Genomic DNA, 20,113 nt, shown 5'->3' on the forward strand with positions numbered 1-20,113 from the left:
GATGCAGGGGACGCGCGTTCGTGCCCCGGTCTGGGAAGATCCCACATGCCGAGGAGTGGCTGGGCCCGTGAGCCATGGCCACTGAGCCTGCGCTCCGCAACGGGAGAGGCCACAACGGTGAGAGGCCCGCGTACAGCAAACAAAAAAAAAAAAAAAAAAAGATCTGTGGCAAGGAAATGCATCTTAATTTCAAAAATAAAAGTATATGAAAAGACACTCAACATCATTAGCCATTAGGGAAACCCAAATCAGAAGCACAATGAAATACCAATTCCCATGTATTAGGATGACTATAGTCAAACAAGACAGAGAAGAGCAAGTGTTGGTGCGGATGCAGAGAAATGAGAACCCTATATATCCTGTGGGTGGGACTGTACAATGGTGCAGCTGGTGTGGACAACCGTCTGGCACTTCCTCAAATGATTAAACAGACAGTTATCATAAGACCCAGCTAACTCCACTCCTAGGAATTCTCCCGAAGGAAATAAAAGCATGTGCCCACACAAAAACGTATACATGAACGTTCACGGCAACATTATTCATAATAGACAAAAAATGAAACAACCCAAATGGTCATCAACTGACAAGTGGATGACCAAAATGGGGCAAACCCATACAACGGAGTTCTATTCGTCAATAAAAAGAAATGAAGCACTGATACATGTTACAACATGGACGATCCCTGAAAACACCATGCTAAGTGAAAAAAGGCAGTCACAAAACACAACATATTGTATGACTGCATTTATATGAAATGTCTCGAATAGGCACATCTCTAGAAGTAGAACTTACAAGAGTAGTTTCTTAGGGCTTGAGAGGATGGGGGATCTGGGAGGTGACAACTAAGGCCTGCCAGGTTTATTCTGGGTGGTAATGAAAATGTTCTAAAATGGACTGTGGTGATGGACGCACAATTCTGTGGATATTCTTAAAAAAAAAAAAAACCAACACTGAATTATATACTTTAAATGGGAGAATTGGATGATATGTGAAACATATCTCAATAAAGCTGTTATGAAAACAAAAGCAAGCAAGCAAGCCCACCTCCAAAGTTGGGGTAGAAGCTGAATTTGAAGACAGGCAGATAAGCCTCGGGGGCGCACTGTGGCCCCAGCAAGGAGCCACCCTTCCCCCACTGCCCACAGCACAGCCAAGGTAAGGCTGTGCCCTTACTAAGGGCTGACCACAGGCCCAGCACCAGAAGGAAAGTACAGAGAAATGTGCCACCCCGTTTACAAGACACAGCTGTCCTTCCCAGCTCTGGATCAACCTCCCGGGCCACCCTCTGAGGCAAGACCTGCTTTGCCTGCCGGATGCCAATTTCTCAAACCACTTGAGGGCGCTCTCAAAAACAGCCCCATGCCAATGGGGTCAAAGCCAGACTGATGAAGCAGTGAAGTTCCTTCAGAGGCCCATCCACCATCCTTGGAGGACCACTTCTTACATCAGGACACGTGTCGTCGGAGGGTGGATGAGGCTGGAAATGCCCGACCCTTCAGGAGCGATGTCAGCCCCAACCAGAGAGATGTGATCTTTTCCTCACTGCCCACAGGACAATCTCGACACAACTTGCCGGTCCCACATTCCTATGGGTGGCACTGCTTGAACTGTCATTCACACACCTCTGCTGTCCTACTACGGACCACCCCATCTTCCCACCTGTCTTTAGATGGTGGCTGTCAGGGCCTACCTCTCGCCTCACCCTCGGCAACATTCAAGAAATCCTAATTGTGTTCGCAGCTGCCGCCGTGCGGTGGTCGCTCTCCAACGCCAGCGCCGCCTGGTCTAGCTCGCCGAGCTCCAGCCGAAGGGGAACAGGGTAAGGGAGGAGGTCTCTATACACCATGGCTCGTACAGAGCCGACTGCCCGCAAATCCACCGGTGGTAAAACACCGAGGAAGCAACTGGGTACGAAAGCTGCTCGCAAGAGTGCGCCCTCTACTGGAGGGGTGAAGAAACCTCACCATTACAGGCCCTGCTGATTGGCAAACTCCCCTTCCAGCCTCTGGCGCGGGAAGCTGCTCAGGATTTCAAAGCAGATCTGCGCTTCCAGAGTACAGCTCTTGGTGCTTTGCAGGAGGCAGGCGAGGCCTCTCTGGCTAGCCTTTTTGAAGACACCAACCTAGGAGCTATCCATGCCAAATGTGCAACAATTATGCCAAAAGACATCCAGCTAGCGCGCCGCATACATGGACAACGTGCTTAAGAATCCACTCTGACGGGAAACATTTCATTCTTTAAAAAAATATATTCTCTTCTTCCTGCTATTGGTAGTTCTGAACGTTAGATATTTTTTTCCCATGGGGTCAAAAGGTACCTAAGTATATGACTGTAAGTGGAAAAACGGGGGGCGACAGCAATCAGGTATTGGCAGTTTTTCCATTTTCATGTGTGTGTGAATTTTTAATATCAATGCGGGGACATGAAGCATTAATGCAAGTCAAAATGTTTCCGCGAACAAGTTTCAGCAGTTCAACCTTGTAACAATTAAAAATAAACCTGTTAAATTTTTCTGGACAGTGCCAGCATTTGGATTTTTTTTAAAACAGGTAAATTTCTCGTTGACTGAAACTAAATGGTGTTTGTAGCGTTTTTATCACACAGTGGATTCCATCCGTTCACTATACTTTTCTAACTGAGGTGTCCTACATGCAGGTACATATTTTTAATGCTGTCTGTCTTCCGTGCTGTTCCTGTAAGTTTGCTATTAATATACGTTAAACTATAAAAAAGAAAGAAATTCTGAGTCTGCTGTGTTCATCCACGTTGCCCTGGAAACCCCGCCCCTGTCTCACAACTGAACCCCACATCCTGCCTAAAACCTCCCCTGGCTCCCTGGACTGAGGAGGGCGCATCCTACTTGGAGCACTCCCAGCAGTACGTGCTCTTTCTAAAGAGCTTACCTACTGCTCTGTCAGATGATCTTTTCTTTCATTTCTCCGTAAGTTCTCTAAAGACAGGAAGTGCCAGGAATGGGACTGCCTTGCACACGGGGGATGGTCATTATGTGTTTGCCAGATGAAAAAACAGGATGATGGGGATGAGATGATGAAACACAAATGAGCAGTGACCTCCAGGGCCACCTCCTGGTGTGAAGCACAAAGAAGCCAGGCACTCTGAGACTGTAAGTTGACCTCACCTTTTGGGAGTTTTTAACCCGAAGATCTGTCACATAGCAGTGAAGGATCATTATGCCCTTGACTAGATGGGGTTAAACTAAAGGGGATATGGTGGTAAATGGGTACTAGTAAGGGGGGAAGGAAAGGAAAAACAGCTTCAGAAGATCATTCTAGAAGGGGCAGTGACTGTGGGACCAAAATGATGTCCAAGACAAGGGATGAGAGGGGAAACAAGTTGAGGGGAACTCTGGGGGAGGCTGTTGGTTTCGTCACTGGGTATCCGAGATGGTGACAGGAAAAGATCAGAAGGGTGATGAGGGGTAACTGAATGAACTCCCCATTGTTTAAAGTATCTTCTCTTAGAACAACTGGTTAGAAAAAGTCTTATACTATAGAGATTTTCAACAAAACTTCCACATACCTCTGTATGTGGAGTTTGAACTTTGAAATCCTACGTTAATTTGCTCAGGAAAATTAACGCTTGGCAGTGGTCTTGTTTGCTAATTTTTTAATAAAATTCAGGTCCACATATCTACTCATGTAAAACTGCACAACAGCAAAACACTATGAGACCCCGATTAAATGCTAGACGAGGGTCAGTCCTAAACTGTAAGTTTCAAAGACATGTGTCTGATCACTCCTAATTATAAGTTGCAATAAAAGTCTTTAGAGAATGCTAATGACTCAACTCTGAAACAATTTCCTACTACTTCTCTTTCCAGCCTCAGTACAAATTTACATTAAGAGCAACTTAGAGTGCTTGGAAAACTGTGTTAAAACAAAAACACTAGCCATTAACATCTGCTATCAGGGTGAACCTGGACTTCCACTATTTTGCAACCAAAATGCGGCACAGAAATCAACTGTGTGCTAACCCTGACATGAGTGCACACCACTCCCAACTCTGCTTACCAGAGCAGCTCACTGGCCTAGTCATCGACTTTAAAAGGAAGTAGGATAAATTTAAATGTATAAAGTACCTTCATGCAGACTGGGACACTACATGAGACCTTGCTTAGGAACATAATAACCAAGCACAAACTCTTGATTCACAGAGAAGGACACTGAGGTCCCGAAAACGTTATGTTTCCAACTGGAGTCAGAATCAGACCATAACTCAAGTTCTGCTTCCTGATCCAATTTGGTCTCCACCACACCAAGCTGCGTCTCTCAGCTGCCTGCAGAAACTCAAAATGGAAGAGACGTATCAATATGAAACACCAACCAGAAACCACAGTCTGGTGACAATAAGGTACTGTGAGTCTACTGCGATGTCCCCTCAACCTCGAGGAGCTAGCTGGGAGAATCAGCAGATGAAAGGAAGAAAAACATACATTCACGGAATTACTGGTGCAAGGCAGGCAGATGGCCTAGGCTGGGGTGGGAGTCTAGCTCTAAATATGGTGTGTTCTGTTGTTAAAAGGAGAAACTGAGCAGGAGGGAAGGACAAGCAAAGCAGCCTTTTCTTCCAAAATAAGGCCAAATTCCTGGGAAGATGCTCCGAGGCTAGATGCTCACTCCCTGGACGGCTCGGTGCCACCAAACTGAAGCCAGCCCCCAATATAAGGTGTGAGTCCTTGACAGCTGTGCTAGCCACGAGCTCTCCTCCCAATCTGTGGAGCAAAGGAGCCCAGGAACCATCGGTGGTGGGGATACTGCTGGAACACGTATGGACGGGCCCTTTCTCTTCCACTTTCCTGACTCGGTTCTCTGACAAATTCTGGGCCTTTATAAACAGGAAAAACACATTTGAAGTGAAAACAGCGTGTTCTTTTTAGAACCGGCTAAACAAGTCTTATCTTGAGTCACTAACCAAAAGACACCCGCTAAAGCAACACACCTTTGCTATTCTCGAAACGGGGGGAGGGGGTGGCTACTTTCTGATGCCTGGGTCTTAACACGGCCCGTCCCTTTTACTTCATTTTTTTTTATTTTTTGAATTCTGTTTTATTTATTTTTTTATACAGCAGGTTCTTATTAGTCAACCATTTTATACACATCAGTGTATACATGTCAATCCCAATCTCCCAATTCATCCCACCACCATCCCACCCCCTGCCACTTTCCCCCCTTGGTGTCCATACGTTTGTTCTCTGCATCTGTGTCTCAATTTCTGCCCTGCAAACCGATTCATCTGTACCATTTTTGTAGATTCCACATACATGCGTTAATATACGATATTCATTTCTCCCTTTCTGACTTACTTCACTCTGTATGACAGTCTCTAGATCCATCCACGTCTCTACAAATGACCCAATTTCGTTCCTTTTTATGGCTGAGTAATATTCCATTGTACATATGTGCCACATCTTCTTTATCCATTCGTCTGTCGATGGGCATTTAGGTTGCTTCCATGTCCTGGCTATTGTAAATAATGCTGCAATGAACATTGGGGTGCATGTGTCTTTTTGAATTATGGTTTTCTCTGGGTATATGCCCAGTAGTGGGATTGCTGGGTCGTCGGCTCATCCATTTTACCTTTGAAGGGATCAAACCAAGACAGTCCTGTGCCCAGTGTGCATTTATTAGGCTGCACTTGCATTCTTGGTGTGGGTGGGGAAGGGAAACAGCCAGCCCTGCCCACCTGAAGCAGGATCGGCCTTGCAGCTACACTGCTTGCTAAGTGTAGTTCAGGGCTCCATAACTGGCATCAACAGCTAAGTAAATTTTCAAACACTGTAATAAGGCTAATGACTCTGTATCCAGAACAGGCCTTCCTTCCCGCCCCCTCTGTTCCATCCCACCCTCCACTCCCAACTGTCCTCTGGCCACTGTGCATGTGGTCATGTCCACTAGGGGGAGCAGAGGGGCAGGGAAAACAGTTGGAAGCACACATGGATGAATTGTATTCTCACTCTGCCTCTCAGGCAGGAGGTGTGCACATTATTGGCAGGTGGACAAAGGAGTGAGAAGGAAGCTGTCACTTCTGGATAAGAATCTTCCCATGTTCTCTAAGTTTCATTTACCAGGCTCACAGGTTGTTCACAGTTGACAGCATTTCCCATCAACAAAAAAAAAATGAAACCACAGCAATGCTAAGAATTCTGAAAACATCTACTAAACCAAAACAAAAAGCACGGGTTGGGCTTCCCTGGTGGCGCACTGGTTGAGATGCAGGGGACACGGGTTCGTGCCCCGGTCCGGGAAGATCCCACGTGCCGCGGCGCGGCTGGGCCCGTGAGCCATGGTCTCTGAGCCTGTGCTCCGCAACGGGAGAGGTCACAACAGTGAGAGGCCCGCGTACTGCCAAAAAAAAAAAAAAAGCACGGGTCCCTGAAAAATAAAATAAATCCATTTAATCCAGGGTGTCTCGATTCTTGGCACAATTGACGTTTGAGGCCAGAGCATTCTTTGTCACAGGGGGCTGTCCTGCGTGTTGTAGGATGTTAGGCAGCATCCCTGTCCTCTAGCTACTACACACCGTTAGAGATAGATGCCATTAGAACCCGCCACCACCAACTGTGACAACATAAATGTCTCCTGACATTGTCAAATGTTCCCTAAAGGATAAAAGCACCCAGGTTGATAACCAGTGCTTTAGCCCAACAGCAGGACCTTACCCGCCCCATAGGATGAGGCTCAGGGAAGGGCAGCCCATAGGACTAGATCGCAGGGCAAGGAGAAGCAAACCAAGTAAACTCAGGAGCCAGTCACCAGCCCTGAAGATGCACAGGCTCAGAGCCCTGAACTAAGACTGGAGGCCACAGAGAGAGGAGAGGAGGGCGGATTCCTGACGCTGTCCCAAGGTGACTGACCATGAGTCTCATTTTCTTCCACATCCCTCGGTGCCAACACTATCCTGGCACCCGCCACGGAGTTCCTGCCTGGGCTGGCTATGCCCCCATGTACTAATTAGTATATGTCATTGACGCTCCACTCCACAAAGATCCTAGTCTACAAATCAAGGTACGGGGAAGAAGGCTTTGAGAAGACAAAAGCTGGATGATGCTACATCAGACAGTCTTAAATAGAAAAGGACTGTCATCTGGCTTCCAGCCCAGGAAACCATGAACACACATTGTGACAGGTCGATGATGACTCTCTAGGAAGAAAAAAGGAATGGTCTGTGTAAAGATCACATGGTGTGTATATTCGTTAGGTAGGTCTCCTTGATGTTGGATGAGAAACTCAAAGATTCGCTTCCACTCAGAGCCAAAGGACAGTAAAGCCACAAAGGAATTTTATGGTAAGAGTACAAAATGCACTTTTTTCCTCTGAGGATCAGACTTCCTGCAACTCCTTATACGTAGAAAAAAACACCCACGAATGACAACAGGCCCCAGATGGCCCCGGTAATCAAGAAAACCAGAGTCACAAAAATCAGCAAAATTACTTCCAAAAACTAGGACAATGCCCTGAAGATAAAGCTCATTATTCAACAAGTGCTCCCCGAACCCTACAAGTCAATCACCCCAGGACCCCACTCCTCCACCTGGAGAGCAGCACACGCTGGGGCTGGCTCAAGAGTGCGCACTGTCTGCAGGAACGGGACAGCCTTTCAAGCACGGGATCTGATAAAGACCAGCAGGTTAAAAGATTTTAAAAACTAGCTGGCAGGGACTTCCCTGGTGGTGCAGTGGTTGGGAATGCGCCTGCCAATGCAGGGGACACGGGTTCGAGCCCTGGTCTGGGAAGATCCCAGAGGCCACGGAGCAACTAAGCCCATGCGCCACAACTACTGAGCCTGCGCTCTAGAGCCCATGAGCCACAACTACTGATCCTGCGAGCCACAACTACTGAAGCCCGCGGGCCTAGAGCCCGTGCTCCGCAAGAGAAGCCACCGCAATGAGAAGCCCACCCACCACAATGAAGAGTAGCCCCCGCTTGCCCCAACTAGAGAACGCCTGCACACAGCAACGAAGCCAATAAATAAATCAATAAAAACTAGCTGATGAGTGAGAAGATGAGTGCACACACGCGAACATGCACACATCATCAGCGAAAGTGGCCACTCAGAGGCTTATCAAACGTAAATGGTTTAATGAATTTCCCATCACTTCTAAAACGGGGTTATAGCAAATCCCCATGGAACGCAAAGCCCAGGCTCTGGCAGAACCTGGGTCACAAATGCCCCCAGTCTGAATTTTCTTAGGGAAGAACTCAACCACCAGATGCCTACTTGTCCCTGAATTTATAAATGAAGGTCAAAGCTAAAACGGAGCACCTCAGGAGAGTTCCCTGCCCTCAGAGTTAAGGATTGCCGAAATCCAGGCCTCCCAACCGTGATATACTTAAGAATCACCGGGGCTCCTTTTTTTTAAAAAAAAAAAAAAAAGGGCTTCCCTGGTGGCGCACTGGTTGAGAGTCCGCCTGCCGATGCAGGGGACATGGGTTGGTGCCCCGGTCCGGGAAGATCCCACATGCCGTGGGAGCGGCTGGGCCTGTGAGCCATGAGCCGTTGAGCCTGCGCGTCCGGAGACTGTGCTCCGCAACGGGAGAGGCCACAACAGTGAGAGGCCCGCGTACCACAAAAAAAAAAAAAAAAAAAAAAAAAAAGACAGCTGCCAGGTCTCACACCTCAAGATTCTGATTAACTTGGTCTGAGGTGCGGCCCAAGCTGGGCTATTTTTATTTAATACATAGGCAAACATGATAACTATTACATTCTTGGAAAGATGTCTTTTCTATCATGTCTATGGATCCTACCTAGTGGGATCCAGAACATGGTCTAGCCCAGTATTTAAAATGATAAACTCTCTACTCTGGACAGATGCAGTCGAACTGGCTTATTAGACAATCTACATGCAAGGCACTCTGGTTTTCTCCTTAAAGAATCACGCGCTGCTCTTCTCAGACCAATGCCCAAGAAGCCCTGCCCAAGGAGGCAGTCTTTCAGGAAGAGCTAGTCCACTATAGAGCCCTGTTAGACCTCTACACCATGGAAGGACTTGTTGGACTGTTAGGGTTTTTATTAACCTCTCCTTGGCATTTGGCTCCAAAGATGAGAGATTATCTGAGGCTTAGCTAATGGCCTCAATGTGTACCAATGCATCTAGTAACCAGCACCTCTATAACCTTGCTACTCAAAACCTGGCCTGCGAGGGGCTTCCCTGGTGACGCTGTGGTTGAGAGTCCGCCTGCCGATGCAGGGAACGCGGGTTTTTCCCCCGGTCTGCGAAGATCCCACATGCCGCGGAGCGGCTGTGCCCGAGAGCCATGGCCGCTGAGCCTGCGCTCCGCAACGGGAGAGGCCACAGCAGTGAGAGGCCCGCATACCACATAAAAAACAAAACAAAACAAAAAAAACCTGGCCTGCAGACCAGCAGTACTGAGATAAGCTGGTAGACTGTTAGAAATCTAAGGCCCAATCCCAGACCAACCGAATCAGAACTGGTATTTAGAACGCGATCCTCAGGTATTTGTTTGCACATTAAAGTTTAGAGACGCATTGGTTTTTTTTTTTTTTTTTTTTTGGTTTTTGCAGTACGCGGGCCTCTCACTGTTGTGGCCTCTCCTGTCACGGAGCACAGCCTCCAGACGCGCAGGCTCAGCGGCCATGGCTCACGGGCCCAGCCGCTCCGCGGCACGTGGGATCTTCCCGGACCCGGGCATGAACCCGTGTCCCCTGCATCGGCAGGCGGACTCTCAACCACTGCGCCACCAGGGAAGCCCAGACGCATTGTTTTTTATCTCATCCAGGATACTAAGAATGAGGGCCAATCGGACACTACTTTCCGGGGGGGGGGGGGGGGGGGGGGGGTGATGGAGAATGCGGCACAATTCTTCTCCTTTTCATAATGTGCAAAGAACTTAATGATTTGGTATTACTTCTGAATAAACTGGAGCCATGTCAGGAAGACCGGCTGTCTTATAGACACTCTTTGAGTTACTGTAAGATGCATCCCGCTGAGATGAGAAAGACATCTGCAGAGAGCAGGGTTTTATCCTTGTGAATTAGGAGTGCTTATACTACCCATCGTATACTCCGTGCTGCTCAAAGTCAGGTATCAGCAGGGGGTTACTGGGCTTTTGTTGTCTTTTAATTGCTCAAGTGCACAGTTTAGAAAACCTGCTTAAGGAACCTGACTATTGTCCTACATGACTTCAAAGTGAAACAGCCTTCAACTCAGGTAAGCATCCTTTATCAGGGCCTTAATTTTGCCTAAGATGATGTGAACCAATATTTAAGTTTCTAGAAATGCGTCTAATTCTGATATCTTCCAGGGCATATAACTAGCTGACTTTATGGCCACTGAAAGCCTTTCAAAGCTTTGCTGAAAGAAACTATTTTTGAAAGATGACTTAAGTTCTTTCTGAAAGAAACTATTTGAAGGATGACTTAATCCATCTAATGTTCTAGATCGACTTTGCCCAACCTTTTGTAACAAACAAGCTCCTTTAACAGTCTTTCTCTCACACACATACGCATAGGCACACCTACCATAGGAACTTTCTAATCCTTTCTTAACTCCTATTTCATTTTTGAAACGAGATGTTAGTTTTATGAAGTTCATTCATTTTTATAACATCTTTGTTCATGTGCAAAATGATTAATGACAAATTACCTTTTACTCATTTAGCGTGTAACACACAGCATCTAATTATGTAAGAAAAAAGTATGACTGGTCAACAAAATCAATTTCACAATTACAGTCTTATTAGTATACATTTTGCGTGGGGACCCAACGTCTATTCAAAACCAGAGAGCAATCTAATTACCGGCCCCAGCATCAAAACTAGACAGGAAACAGCCCAATGTTTGGATTTCTTGTATCTGAATTTGAAAACAAATCAAATGGTTTATAAAGGGAGGACTCTTTACTTCCTCTGGACACATTTTCATGCAGAACGTGTGCTCCATTTCGCAGAAAGAACCACAGAGGAGACTATTACTGCTCTTTCATCAGTGTTCACAGGTCTTCTTGGGGAGGAAGGACAGCATCTCAGCCGAGGCGCGGGAAGCGAGGCATGACTGCTGGGCTTCCTGCCCTCAGGAGGTGCACTTCCCCTTTGCCTGCCCGCAGGAGTTAAAGAGGCGGGGCTTCCCTACCCAGCTGAGTCCACCCAAGGCTTCCTGGCAATCACCAGGGGAGCTGTGTAGATTTCTATCTAGGATGGATCAGAAGTCTTGCACCCAAGACCCATCTTCCAACTCAGCTTCGCTCTAATAAAGCTGGTTCTGTAATCTTCATCTGGCTTCTACTATTCTCTCTACTTCAGAACCCAGAAGGGAGGAAGGGTGTGATTAACTGGCATCTCCAATCCCCCGTAAGTTTATTTTCTAAGTTTTCCATGTTTTGTTTCTAAGTATCAGGATAAGACAGGTGGTTTCCGGCAGCTATTTGAAAGCATTTCTCCACAAATAACAAATTCCAGGTGTATGAGTCTTTAATTCTAATAAATTAAAAGACAAAATGACTATCACGGTCAAAATATTTTCTCTAAATATTGATTTTTTTAAAAATACTGTAAGATATGCCAAAACATTTCTGATCAGATGAATCCAACTTGTGGCTAGAAGGGAAGATAATCTGGAGGAAAATCGGCAGAATTATCAGTAAAATGCTCAATAATTTATACTTTGCCCTGAGTGTTCCTAATGCCTCGTGCCTGTAACCAACAGTCCACTGGGAATATACATATTTTTATAACATAGCATTTCCAAAAACTTCCTGGGTTGCTGGTACAGAACTACTAACCACAATGCAAGCTCTTGATAAATGCTGGCAGGCTTTCAAACTCTTCCATCTTAAAGTGGGATCGGAGATCATGTATGTAAATATCTCTTTTATTTAATGACTTTGAAAAATAGAAATGGTGAAAAGGACATCACCAGCATTCAGAATGAAAGCCCAGGACACCTCAAGAACCCCCAGGGCATGAGAACCATCACATGGCAACTGCTGCTCTAGACATTTCCAATCTCTGGATTTGGCCTGACCCCAGTGGACAGACATGTCTTGGAAGAAATCTTCAAAGCAATGTATGTATTTGACCTAAAATAGAAGGCAGTTAAAAAGGAAAGGGCCAGGGCTTCCCTGGTGGTGCAGTGGTTGAGAGTCTGCCTGCCGATGCAGGGGACAAGGGTTCGTGCCCCGGTCCGGGAACATCCCACATGCTGCGGAGCGACTGGGCCCATGAGCCATGGCCGCTGAGCCTGCGCGTCCGGAGCCTGTGCTCCGCAATGGGAGAGGCCACAACAGTGAGAGGCCCGCGTACCGCACACAAAAAAAAGAAAAGTAAAAAAGGAAATGGCCAGATAAAACATATCTCTGGGTTTACTGTAAACCTGACATAAGGTTTTTCTCATTATTCTTCTTGTATTCAGAAGGACCTAGAGAAGAAAGTTCTCTTTCATCTTAGTATCATCTGGGCATCTAAACAACTGGTTGGATCTTACTCAATGACACGGTAAAATATAACTGACATTGCTTCCCCCTTCAAGAGAGTGGCTAGCTAGGAAAAGCTCAAAGCCAAATCACAGTCCACTTCCAGGAAGTAAATTGGTGTCTATTTTGTGTTTAAACCTCATTCCTGACTCTAAATGTCCTCTTATTTTCTCCCTGCCTAACCTGTTTCCCCTTAATTTTTTTTTTTTTGGGCCGTACGCAGGCCTCTCACTGTCGTGGCCTCTCCCGTTGCGGAGCACAGGCTCCGGATGCACAGGCTCAGTAGTTGTGGCTCACGGGCCCAGCCGCTCTGCAGCATGTGGGATCTTCCCGGACCGGGGCACGAACCCGTGTCCCCTGCATCGGCAGGTGGACTCTCAACCACTGCGCCACCAGGGAAGCCCTCCCCTTAATTTTAAATGTATTTTTATCTTCCTGTATTACATATTTTAATCCTTTTTGAAACATATTGTAAGTAATTAGTTAAACAAAAAGGAACAAAACTATAGCACATAGAATAATGGTCCTCCAAATATGTCCACATTCTCATCCCCAGAACCTGTTACATTACATGGCAAAGGGGGATTATGGTATCGATAGAATTAAGGTTGCTAATCAGATGACCTTAAAATAGGGAGATGATCCTGGCTTATCCCGGTGGGCTCACTGTAATCAAAGGATCCTTAAAAGTAGAAAAGGGAGACAGAGGGTAGGTCAGAAGGATACAACAGTCTCTCCTCAAGAACTCTCAGACTGTGTCCTAAGTTGTTTGCACAAAGCCAAGCATATTGATGTAACAAGTCTAGTCATTTGGTTTCTCCTGGTGACCTTTGGTTCTACTCTAGTGGTGAGAGATTAGGAATTTTAGAAGTCAGGAGGGCGTGAATGAAGATGACAGCACAGAAACTAACTGCAGAAAAGGACCACAGTTTAGGGCCATTTGGTAGAAGTGCCAGCAGCCTCTCAGGAGGGCCTGGGAGCATCACTCTATGATTCTGACCAGAACTGATCTTCACGATAATGACACTGCACCACTTCACTCATTAACAAGATGTAATACAGAATTCGGGGATATTTCTCTATAAATTCATATAGCTGAGCTCCTCATTTATAGATAAATGAGGCATGGATGGGGGGTGCAGAGGGAGGGAAGACTGTATGGTGAGATGTGAAAAGCACAGACGGGGTCAAATGTCACCATGTGCTGACCACGGTGCTTCCCTGCTGGACCCTGGTTGCTACCCAACTATCCACTCTCTGAAAGCAGGGCTGTCCTCATCCTCACTGCAGTAAGAGCTGGCCGGTATCACTGTTAACACACATCCTCTCAGCTGATGAGGTCCCCATTTAGAGCGGGGAAACTGAGGCATGAACGACCAAGCAGTCAAGGCCACACAGCTACCAGGTGGCAGAGCTGTTGAAGACCCCCGGCCGTCAGGCTTAACCATGGTTCTCGGATGCCTCAGCATCTAACAGAGAGCCCCACACCTCGAAGGTATCTCACTGATGAATAAATGGAGTGAGTCTGCAAAAAACCAAAGGGATTCAATCACTTGCTCGGCCCACGACAATAAGCACTTAATCAATTATCAGCTGCTTTCCACCGAGCGTTAGGTTTTTCCCCCAATTTCAAGGAAACCCTGTAAGGCAGCTCTTTTCAAATGAGGAGCTGGGGAGATATATAATAATCATCTGGAAAATTTTCAAAACATTTAGCCCTGAGCAGAGCCCTCCCTCATCCTCCTCCCCTAAGTTTGCTTTAGTCATCCTAGTTGGGCTTCAATTTGGGGATTAGAAAAGAAAACAACTTCCCGGGTGATCCTGCAAACACTCACTCCTATCCCCACCCCACTCCCACCCAGCAAAGCATCTCTGCTACGAGGTGTCTTGGCTCTCACGACAGGGAGGGAACCCAGAATGGGCTGAGTGTGGAGCCTCGCGGTGGAGACTTCATTTCAAAGGTTATGAGGAGGCACAACTAAAATTTATGTGATCAGCAAAATAATTCCAAATATTAGAGCTGGGCATCCAGGTATATAGCAAGGGCGTAAAAACACGCGCATACCTTACACTGCAGAGGCTATCCGGAGGAAAATGGCAGATTACTAACACCTCCGTCAGACAGACATGCATAGAAGGAGCACGCGGTGTGCCCTCTGTGGTTCCACACGTTGTGGAGAAGACACCGAAGGTTCAAGAGATGGTCCCTGCCCTTAGAGACAAGTGCCTTCTCCACCAACCCTCCCACAGAGCCGTGCAGAACACGCGAACTCAGGGCTCTCTCCAGGGCACCACACCAGGGGGTCCCAGGGGCTCAGGAGATGGAGAGAAAGAAGCCCCCCAGAGGTTTCAGAGACCCTGTGATGTAAACTGGGTCTCTTCCCTTCATTTCCCCTCATTTCTTAAGCTCCAACTAATGCCAGGCTCCAGGCTAGGCATCGGGGGATAAAGGATGAATAGAAGTTCTGGAAGCTGCTGACTGCAAGCTGCAAGCTTGAGGAAGGGTACACAGCAAGAGAGATACCCAGTTTCTCGGCAGTCCTGGGGACCTGGGGAGAGTAGCTGTAAACCAGAGGGAGGGGACCCTGAGGCACAGAGTTCCAGGACTCGGGACAGTTTTGAATGAGTCACTTAACATCTCAGTTTGTTTCTGTCTGCCCCTAAAAAGGAAGCCACAGAAACAGGGGGTAATCTAAGTCCCTTCCATTTTAAGATTCAAATGAGAACAGACTTCTATTGACCAGCTACTCAAATGTTTTGATAATTCAGGATGAACGATCTCATAGCCTAGAATGCGATCCTGGCAGGAGAGGGAGGGGCAGGTTGGCATCAGATGACAGGGACTGATTTACAGTAAGGGAATTATACATGAATGAAGCCATTATGCAGAACGGAAAACCACCGAAGTTCATTTTAACTGTGCCCCCTCCATTTTATCCCTTGCCTCGAATGAATACAGTAAATTTATGTCACTTGCCTCTCACGAGCGCTAGATTTATAAGCTCATTAAAAAATACTTTTATAATCACTGTGCAAAATACTATGATCATTATTATAATGATTTAAACGCCTGCAGCAGTGCAGCAGGACCCGGGGAGAGTTTATTAATACCTTGGCAAAATGTGCCGTGAACACGCCATCGGGATGTTTGCTCTGTAAAATGTTCCCTGATTTTTTTCCAGTGAGCTCAGTTCACGTTGCGCTCACACTGTGACAGCCCCAACCAATGGGGCAGCTGAACTGTTTCCTCATTTCCTCTGCCCCGTGGTGCTTCTCCCCACCAAAACCTACCCCAGGATCAAGGTTCTCAACCCTGAGGCACTGGTTCTCAACCCTCACCGTGCATCAGAATCACCAGGGGAGACTTTTTAAACACAAATGCCAGCCCATCACCCTCCCCAAGATGATGACTCAGTTGGCCTGGGTAAGGCGAGGAAACCAACACAACGTTAAGCGTGCCCTCAAATTCTAAGCGCTACTGAGCTAAATTGTCCACCTTATCAGACAGATAATTGAAGTGCGCAGAGAGAAAAATGGGGGAAAAGCAAGTCTGAGGGGTGAGGGAAAAGGGGGGCCGTGATAAACCAGAGACCCATCTAGAGGCAGCAGCCACTCTGCAGCTCCAGACACGGGACAGCTTGAGGGTAGACAGTCTGGGGTTGGCCGAATCTTTCAGTCTTTCCAGAGAACCAGAAAGCCCAGAGTCTTGGGACAAATCTCTGTATTTATCAATGTCTGCACTAATTTCGTTTTGTTGTTGTTGTTGTTCTAAGTTCCAGGTGGGCCCAAGTTCAAAGGAGTTTACAGTCTTGCACACCTGCTCAGCCCACCTCATTACAGGTATCTGTTACTTTATCCTAACCGCCTAACCATACTTAACTTTCTGAACAGTAGCCGGTATTGTTCTCAACCAGATACTAATTTCTTATCATCACTCTCAAAGGCTTCAGAGCTCTAGCTTCTAGCCCACATGCTCTCCCCAACACAGGCTTGTGAATTAGTCATACCTAACTGCCAATCCTAAGAAACAGGAAAGGCATTTAAAAGCCATCTAGAAAGAGAGATGCAGACCCCAGGATCCAGAAAGTCTGTGACCCGCCCGGGACCACAAAGACTGTTGAAGGTGGGGTGACCAACTCCACCCTGGTATTAGCACTGGAAGTCCCCTGTCCTGGGAAACCCAGGCAAAGCGGGATTGTGGATCATCCTGGATGAAGGACAGAGCCACACGGCTGTTCCTTTGGAAGGCACCCCCATCATCTGGAACTCTTGATACGTATACACATTCTAGCGTCAAGGTTTGCTCCCTGTTAAGATTCAAACTCCCTGCAGGAAGGAATTCAGATCCTACAAGTTAAGTGCTTGATACTTGTTGGAAAAAGTCCTTATGACTCCTTGGTCAAGAAAGATGCCTGCTGGTCTTATCCTTGGAAAATACAGGCATCACTGCTCTGGGAATCTCTCTGAAGAACCCAAGGTCTTGACCATTCACTGGAGCTTCCTTCTCAGCCCGCAATGACCACTTCACCACTTCACTGACAGCAAGCATGAGAAACATGAAGAAATGAACAAGATGAGTAACTTTCAGCTGGCTGCTCCTTTCTCTCCTCCTACCACAAAGTCTCCTTCCTACCCTGATGAGGTTATTACCCATCATCAAGGATGTGGCATCTAGTATGTTCTGAATTCTCCACTCAGAAGGCAGCCTCTCAGCCGTGAAAGGAGTCCGCCTCTGCAATCCTCTCTCAGAAGCCTGCTTGGGAATTACTCAAGAGGGTCAGAGCTGAACGCCGAGTGTCTTGCATGGATGGAGGGGCCGTCTGGTGCGGCAGCAAGAACCAGATTCCAATCTCAGCACTGACGTGAGCCCCCTCCCTTCGGGAAATTACAGAAATGGAGACGCAGCTTCCTCGTCTATAAAATGTCTACCTTGCAGGGTTTTCATTTGCAAAGGGCCTAGTCCAGTGCCTGGTCCTGTAAGGCACCCCAGAGGCCTTTGCTAGTCAGGTGGGAGATCTCCCCCTACTGCCTGATTTTAAAACACACAACCGGCCTCCGCTAACCTAGTTTCATTCCGAATCAGACAGTGGTTTTCTTACTGCCCCTCAGCTGCCTTTCTCAAAAGATGCAAGCAAATCTGTGCGAGACACAGAAAGCAGAGGCAAGTGTTAGCAAATGTCACCACAACTGACACAAAGGATTTTTCTAGCTCGCCCGTCCGTGTTGATGGGGAAGACCGCAGAGCTCTGTCACCAAGCCCAATTCCCGATGTTGGTAAAGATCACTGCTTCAAAGAATTTCCTAGGTCAGCCCTTAAAGTCTGAAATCCGTTCCCCGAATTCATTATAACCCGTAGTAATTCATTATAACTCCATCTCTCAGAGCAAAACTCCACTTTCTGATTCACAGTCTAGAGCCATTCCCTTGTAGATGCTGTAGTTTAGAATTCCGACCAAATCAAGACCGAACAAGCCCTGTGCCCTTACGTTTTACCATCTAAACAAGATAAAACAAAGCAAGATGTACACATGCTTGGGAAACAATTCACATGGACATCATTTTAAGCAAACTGTATCTTTCTCCTAGCATAAAACCTGTTGTGGCAGTTCTGCCTTTTTACATAACAAAGTTATGACCTTAGGTCACCAGATAGAATTACACTGCTCAAATTTATTCTTGGCAAGCTCTTTGGAGATATAATCCACTTTGCGAGGATAAACAAGTGGCAGCTATCAAACACTTACAGACACTCACATACAACAAACACCATCGCCATGACCCTCAACTCTCACAGACTCAAGACTGTCCATGCCAATCCTAAATTAAAATGTATCCAAGAGTCCGTGTAACAGGAAGTGTGTCATTCTAACCTGCCAAGAGAAATGGGCATTAAAAAGCATTACTTAAGGTCTGTAGTCAATGTCCTGGTACTAGAGCATACAAAATGACACCACTGGGGGAAGCTGGGTTCCTGAAACTCTCTGTACTCCTTTTGCAACTTCCTGCGAAATAATTATTTCAGAACAAAAAAGTTGCCTTTTAAAGCATTACTTATTGGGTTTCTTCCTGCTTGGGGAGATTTTTCATAATACAGAAGCCCAAACCCCATTCTGAATGCCCCCTTTCTACTTATGGGTCCAGGATAGGACCTACACCTAAATACTTTGGAAAAGGTCTGCAGATGTTTCCGGAAAACCTCCCCTGTTCAATGAGAACCCCAAACGACATAAATCACTGGAGACTTTAAGAGTGGAGAGGCCGCCGTATTTGATCTTGGCTGCTGTGTGGAGGATGTGAAGAGGACACGGCCAGAGTCCAGGAACCCAGGGAGAGGCTCCTGCAGCTCTGGGTGAGGACTGGGTCGGATAAAGGCCTCCACAGGGTAGCGGCAGTCTTGGATGGTAGAAACATTTAAGAGGTCAAATAAGCAGGACAGTGAACAATGACTAAGTGGCGGGGATGGAGGGAGGAGTCTCAGATGACCACTAGACTTTCATCTTGGGCAGCTGAGGCAACGTGGTATGTCGTCCACCAAGACAGGAGAACGGAGGAGCCGGTGTGTAAGACAGGATCAGGAAGGCTGCCTGAAGGTTCTACAGGGCAACAGTATTATGTACCTTCTTCCTCTAGTGGAGGAATCCCCTCTCCCTCGTCTGACGGAGCATAGAGAACTGGGGATGGACAACTTGGCACAGGGGGTGAGAAGACCGGCCGTTGTTCAGACACATCAGCCACTTGACCCTGGTCAGGTCATTCTCACAGCCAACTACACACACAGGCATTTAAACTTAGGTACCTCCATTTGGAAAAGAGCTACCCAACCAAGCTGTCACGCCCCACAGGATCTAGAGGCGCTTGGATTCTAACATTTCTATGAAAAGAACTAAATGCCACAGGAAATCTGACTTAAAACTTTTTTTTTCCAAAATTGAATATCCTATAACAAATGTTTTCACATTTTTTTCTTACTTGTAGGAGTACAGGTTATTGGGAATAGGAAGTAGGTCCCTGGACAAACATTTCCCCGGGTAGGCTGCCACCGCCCCCCAAAGTTTCACTTAGAAATGCTTTGGGGTGGAGAATTTAAAATCCAGGAACCCCCTTCAACAAAAGGAATGTTCCTAGAATAAACTACCAAGGATCATAAAAAGTAGAAGAGACCTCAAAAATAGTTACCTCTGCTGTACACCTGAAACTGACACATCATTGTAAATCAACTATACTTCAATTAAATAAATAAATAAAAATAGTTACCTCCGATTACCTTCTCTATACCTAAAGGAATCCTTTCAGTATCACTGATGATCAGAAATTAGTCTCTTCACCATATCCCCCATCCTCCACCCCAGTCTTTATCTACTGAAAGGCCATTTTCAGATGAAACATTGCCTTGTCAGGCCCTAAGCATACAGGATCCCTCCCTTCTGTTTCCCTCTTATAACTTTTATGAAATATCTGTGCATGGCATGGTTACTTTTGTATTTGAATTATTCCTGATTATATTACTATGCTATATAATAAGTACTATTTCTTGAGTGCTTGCTATGAACCAACTAGGAACTTTATGTAAACCTTAATTCTCATAGCCAGTATAATATCTATTTTACAGAAGAAGAACCCAAGACTGAGAGGTTCAAGTACAGAAATGCTCTTATTACTTCTCTG

At 46.5% G+C, this 20,113-nt stretch overlaps 1 protein-coding gene and 1 pseudogene across 5 annotated transcripts in view; one reads left to right on the forward strand and one right to left on the reverse strand.

Annotated features, from left to right (window-relative positions):
* MGAT5 (alpha-1,6-mannosylglycoprotein 6-beta-N-acetylglucosaminyltransferase) overlaps nt 1-20,113 on the reverse strand; it is a 370,484-nt gene that overhangs the window by 233,470 nt on the left and 116,901 nt on the right. Inside the window, exon 1 of one of the 5 annotated variants that reach the window (XM_032638676.1) lies at nt 4,100-4,116. The exons of the other annotated variants lie outside the window; for them this stretch is intronic. The gene's annotated coding sequence lies outside the window, so the exon portion shown is untranslated. Of the gene's footprint in view, nt 1-4,099; nt 4,117-20,113 lie in introns of those variants that run through there. 5 annotated transcript variants of the gene reach the window in all.
* Nucleotides 1,845-2,206, forward strand: LOC116757195 (annotated as a pseudogene).

Source organism: Phocoena sinus, chromosome 7 (assembly GCF_008692025.1).
Source record: "Phocoena sinus isolate mPhoSin1 chromosome 7, mPhoSin1.pri, whole genome shotgun sequence".
Taxonomy (NCBI): domain Eukaryota; kingdom Metazoa; phylum Chordata; class Mammalia; order Artiodactyla; family Phocoenidae; genus Phocoena; species Phocoena sinus.